The 6,000-nt window shown below is 48.9% G+C and overlaps 1 protein-coding gene across 9 annotated transcripts in view; it reads left to right on the top strand.

The window, feature by feature from the left end:
* Nucleotides 1-230: 230 nt before the first annotated feature.
* Nucleotides 231-6,000, top strand: part of LOC135912852 (nuclear receptor coactivator 3-like) — a 676,617-nt gene continuing 670,847 nt past the window's right edge. For 6 of the 9 annotated variants that reach the window (XM_070536047.1, XM_070536045.1, XM_070536043.1 and 3 more), the window contains exon 1: nt 231-1,008. The gene's annotated coding sequence lies outside the window, so the exon portion shown is untranslated. The remainder of the gene's footprint in view (nt 1,009-6,000) is intronic. The other 3 variants (XM_070536044.1, XM_070536048.1, XM_070536046.1) reach the window with 1 other exon arrangement.

Below are 6,000 nucleotides of genomic sequence, written 5' to 3'. Positions count from 1 at the left end.
GACACAATGATACTGTTCTTCTTTTTCTTTTTTTCGCGGAGCAGGAGCAAGGCCGAACGAGACGTAGGGGAAAGAGCGCCCGGGAGGATGGAGACGGGAGAGCGGCTGAGCAGTTTAGGCGCACCCCACCAGATGGCGGCAGGTTATTCAGACGCGCCTCATTGTGTGCGCGCAGGCTTCCTTCCGCTGCCTCGCCCATTTTCATTTTTTCCCCTCCCCGACGCACCGCCACCTGTTCGGTCCGGCGCGAAGCCAGAACAGCCAACCAGCGGCGGTGGCCGTACGTGTGTGCGTGCGTGCGCGCGACTTCCACGACTTCGCTCGCCCCGACCGGCGCGGCGCGCCTCCCGTTCATACCTGTGCCCGCGGTGATCTCGCGCGCAGTGCAGTAGCTTGCCGTCTTGGCCGACGTCACGTACCGGTGTCTTCGCGCGCTTCCCCTCAGCGAGTCCAACGGCTCCGGCAGCTTCTGCAGTGGCGCACTTTTCCTCGTTTCTTCAGCAGCCGTTGTGCTCAAACGTCGACCGTTTGTCGTCGTCTGCACTGATCTGACCTGTTTGAGTGCCGATTTCCTGCCCCTACTTTTTTTTTCCTTGTTTTTTTTTCAATGAAATCTTGCGGTTCCTGCCTCTGGTGGTGTCGTGAGTGAATTGGCCTCTCACCGGTGTGTGCGCGCGCGTCAGTGTTCTATTTTGTTTGTGTGTGTGCGTGTGTTTTGTGCGCGTGTGCTACCGGAGCTGTAAACAGGATGGATGCGTGATCTGTGGTGGTGACCGCCCCCCAGTGCCTCTTCATCTACTGCAATCGTCGCACCCGCTTCTTGGATTACGTGCCCTGCGCAATCTGTGTGCCCTCAGCGTCGCCTATTGCACCATGGGACTCGAGGACGTGGTCCCTTAATCTCGCGTCATTCCCGGGCCTCTCAGACCCTGGACGCAGTGGTGAACGGCGGGACGGCTGCTTCATTGGCTTTGCAACCGTTCCAAGGCCGCGGAACACTTCTGGCCGGTGAGCAAAATGGCAACGCTGTTCCACGCAGGGTTGGCAATGCCTGCGACGATCGCTTGCGGAACTTCACCGCGAAGGCGCAGCTTAAGTGTGCCGGGTCTAGTAATAGGCTGGGGGGCGCCTCGGTATAACACGTCGCTGCTCGCTTCGGTAGCTGATCTACAACCTCTGCGTAATGGGAATTCCTTTTAGGAGAACTGGGGAGAGAGGGGCCCGTCGCATGTGTAACGGGCTTTTCGTGCGGACTCCTGATCACAGGGCCAGGCCGAAGCTATCTCGCTACCTATGCGGAATTCTGAACCTTGAGTCCAGCTTCTGAAACTTGATGCCAGCGGTAGCCCTGCATTCTTGCACGTACTTTTATTCCTCGCGTCGGTGTGTTTTCGAAAAGGTGTGCTTGGCAGCGGCGTGTGCCCCGGCAGTATTGGCGGTGTACATTACAGGTAGCAAGTCCGGACAGTGTAAAAGAAAAGTTGTTAGCTGCTGTACAGGCTTATAAGTACATGCACGTGTCAAGTGAGAGGCAAGGAAAGCAAACACTAGATTAGCAGGCCTTGATGCCTATATAGGTGTGTTTTTCTCGTATCTATCAACATTTTACGCCTACATTGCCATTTTTACCCCTAATGTATCGATACTTCATACTTCTATTCTTCCGACACCTGATGCGTAATTTTGGCGATTACTGAAGGCTGCGCCACAGTAATGGCAACTTGGATAATGGCGGCACGCTTACAATAACTTGTCAGAGCCATTCAGCTTCAAAATGTGGTACGAGCGTAATCCAGTGAGTGCCAATTATATTTTCCTGTTCTACGTGAACATTGTCCACTACGAAAATATCTGAAAAGTACTCGCGGAAGGTGCAACCGTTTCCTACATGATCGTTTTCGGCCTCCCTCCCTTTGTCATGGGTCAAGCATGCTCTTGCTGAATCGAATGATTCTTGGCAACTCCATAAAATTATGGAGTAATCCAACTTAACTCCTTCCGTTAAGAAACTAGCTCTAAATAATAGTTGCTGTCTGTAAAACTGCTTCGACATTGTAACGCAGAAAACGTCCAGAGGTAGATACAGAAAGAGCCGTTTCTGCTAAAAATTCAGAAATGGGATACATTGACGAAGTTTAGGTTAGTATAACTGACAAATTTACCGGTTTTCTGGTCTCGCTTAAAATCAACATCTGGCGCTCCAGGAGTGTGCCCATTCCATTCTAACTCCATTCGAGAACCTTAGGCTCCCATTTCATCACCATTCGATCGATCACACTGTTGCCATCAGCCCATTCCATTCCCGGCATTTGAAAAAATGAGGAGTGATTTTGGAAGTATTCCAACTCCGGTGTTGCCACACCTGAACTCTGATCAAGATTATTACACCTTACTGGGTAGTGCAAAAAGGACAGCTAACAATCGGCGACAAGGGATCAGTTTTAAACACAAAATCACAGGCTGCCATTAAAGATATTAGGCTATCTGTGCACCTTTTTTTGAAAGGCTCGTTGCAAACAAGTTTTTCGAGTATTAATGGCTTCCTTGTGGCTAGCTTTCCGGAAAACGCTAGATAAATGGTTGCTAAAAACAAAGAAGTTGTGGGAAAAGAAAAAAAACAAGCTGCTAAAGGACTCGTGTGCCGTAGACAAATGCAAATGAGTAATTCTGTACCTACGACATCGTGGGTGCAAACCGGAAATGGCTGTACGCACGGTGTTCCAGCGCCACCACTGGAAACAGCTTCCGTAATGGCGAATTGGCTGATTCTTCTCGTCAGTTGTTAGATGTCTTGCAAAAAATGGCTGTGGCTTAGGTAAGGTTAAGCCCAGGATGCGAAGCATACTAGCCTTTATTTTAGTTGTTGAACCACTGTTTAGCCTGGTGAACTGCTGTTGCTTGGCTATATTTGGTTCGGCTAGACGAAGAAACAACTCATGCATTACTTCTTCGCCTTCAAGAGTGGAACGCGACAGCGTTCCCGTCGACCCGCCAAGGGGTGTAAGACAATGGGCTACAGGGCAGCGACTACGCGCCCCGCATTGGACGCGGTGAGCGTCGAGCAAAGCAGCGTTCGGCGCGGCAACGAAATGTGCGCCTGAGCAAGAGACGCACGCCTTAGAAACAGCGCGTTTCTAAGGCAACACCGCATTCACTAGAGGCGCTTTTGTACCGCTTTGAAGCGTTGTACTCGTGGCTCAGTGGTAGCGTCTCCGTCCCACACTCCGGAGACCCTGGTTCGATTCCCACCCAGCCCGTCTTGCAAGAGTTGAGCCAAAGCCACTTCTCCTCTGTCGTGACGTCACGGTGTCACGTGATTTCATGGTCACCGCCGCGCCTGAGGAGCTGGGTTGAGCCCTCGTAATATGCTTCGCATAATAAAATTGATTGGTAAATAACAACGTGTCGTTATATTAGTTGGTCTTATTGACTACCCTCCACCACGATGTCGTGCGTACGTCATTACTCAATGCAAAACTAGTCGTTGCAAGGGCAACATCACTGGTTTCATAGCGTAAAAGATAAAAGTGCTACATGACTATACTTCCAAAACCACAGAATGACGAACTGTAAGCAGAGAATTGCAGGTTCTCGCGTAGGCTTCCGCATTGCTTCGAGAAAACGTTTGTCGTTGTCTCACTTCCGACTATTTGCGCTGATTTGTTTAGGCTTGGTGGAGAACCGTAGCCGGATTAACAGCAGGTTGTTGCGAAATATTTGGTTAGTTTCGATTGTTCGCAAATACCAAATAGTTAGTTTTTGAATAGGAATAGTTAGGGCGTAATATTCGGTTCACATTCGAAACTTCGAGTATTCGCCCACCCGTAATTATTACGTCGTGTGCTGACAACACACATTCCATGCGTTAACGAAAAGTTAGATCTAAGGGCCACCAGTTCGCGTCTGCAGAACTATGTCACGGCCAGGAACCATAGTATCGTCATTTGATCTGCAGTCTGCGTGTTAAATGTCGTGCTATTTTAGATGACAACGGTTGTTGCTGACTAGTTCGCCGGTGCAACTGCGCATGTGGCAACGACGGCGTTCTAGCCAGCTTCGTATTATTTCTACATGTACTAACGACGCGTACTTCAAGCGTTCGGTTAAAAGGCCTGTCGAATGCGCCGGAAAGGCGCCAATTTACGCCGTTTTGTTTGCTGGACACCGCTTTTATAGCGCTGACACTTAACGGTCGGTTTTAAGGGGTCCTCTTGTATCGGAAACCGCGTGAGCAGTGGTGCAGGTCGTGACGACAAAAAGAAAAAGTTCGGGGGAGGGGGGGAGGGGTCACTGACCTTTAAGCTACTAGAAATAAATATTCGTCGTGCGGCGACTACACTGTAAACGGAAATAACTCCGAGGTGGGAGTATACTGCTTGTCCTATAGCGACCCCCCGGTTCGGAGTTTTTTTTGCTCCGTATGATCGGAGTAGAATTTTTACTCCGTACGAGCGGAATTTTCGCGTGGAATTATGGGAGTTTTTTTCTGTCTTTTCTTTATTTTTTGCTTTGCTATTGACGGAGTTTTTTCGAGGTGCAACGGGAGTATAAAAAGAGCCATCGCGTGAGTTTGCGCGAACACGTTTACATGCAGAGGCTGCTGGTCAAATTTCGAAATACGCACACGAGACCGCGTCGAATTCGACGGAACAAGTCAATGAAAGCACATATATCATGACATACATAAACATTTCAGAAACGCCCAATGCAGAAATTTGAAAGACATCACACGTACACGCGATACTCAAGAAGCAACGGTGCCAGTATATATAGCCACGATATTGTGTGCCTCGAAACCACCTATGGAGCAGCTGTGCTGTTCTCAGAATTACGACTCACATGCTCGTTCATACGAGATTTCTCTCTCTGAAATTAACAGAATACCTTAAGCAACACAAAACTGCTAATTCAAAATAGTGAGAGAAAAAAAGTTAATGGCGTTTTTTTCAAAATTATCATGCCATTCTGTGAGTGCTGAAGCGACTTCGCACACTGCCGGCGTTCGCGGCCAAAAAGTAGTGCGTTAGTTACAGTAAGCAAGAAAAATGTAAGTGCATGTGTTGCATAGCAAAATTAAATTTTTGCGATATAGTGGTAGCGTAGCAAGAAATTATTACGTTTGAGCATGACCCGCAGGAGCCGACATAATTAACACCGAGAAATGCGCAGTCATACATTTTATACACCGCACTACTTGCTCTGCGTCCGAGCAATCTGTCTCGGTTGCTAAAAGGAGCTACATCGCTGATCTGTCGAGTGAATCCCTAAACTCGGAGCCAGCAGGCATGCGTCTAAATCAGTGTCTCGGATAGAGCGTAATGTTAATGCAATATAGGAAGCAACGACGTGACCAAAACATATATGCGCGATAACAATTCGATTCACATCGCTCAATAAGAAGCTTTATTTTCAGTACGCATACTTATGTCCTACCGTTTTTCTTCGGGCGAGGATATCCGTTCACAGATACATAAAAACAGTTGCTTGCACTCCGGTCTTTCTCACTGGCAACACAGCACCGCAACGAACTTGGGTTACGCCATTCATGCGCGACTAGCACGGATGTCGCTCGAACAGTGGCTACTGTTACCATTGCTACGCGGTCCTTTCAAACACTACACTGGACGTTGTCAGCATGTACTCAAAAGGACATAGAAGTCGCATTTCACGCACTGAAGAACACAAGACAGGGTGACGCAGCACGAAAACACAGCCAGAACGTGAGCCGACATCACGAGCCAGTGAGCAGCTTCGAGGTATACCTAAGCCTTTTTCCGCACTTGAAAACGTGGTTCTTGCAATCATCGTTGTCAGCAAAGCAATCACAGCTAATGTACTTGAAGCTGAGATACAGTGAGCTTCAGGCATGCCTATAACACTTTCTGGAAGGGAATACGGGAAACAAATTGACGAAACGCTGTCACGGAACGACACTTCGCAGACGTAAACAAACCGTCAGCCATGAGCACTGCCCGCTCCGCCGAACGCGCCCGGTCGCTG

This window comes from Dermacentor albipictus, chromosome 3 (genome assembly GCF_038994185.2).
Source record: "Dermacentor albipictus isolate Rhodes 1998 colony chromosome 3, USDA_Dalb.pri_finalv2, whole genome shotgun sequence".
In the NCBI taxonomy this organism is placed as follows: domain Eukaryota; kingdom Metazoa; phylum Arthropoda; class Arachnida; order Ixodida; family Ixodidae; genus Dermacentor; species Dermacentor albipictus.
This window is presented reverse-complemented; position numbering and strand designations above follow the sequence as displayed.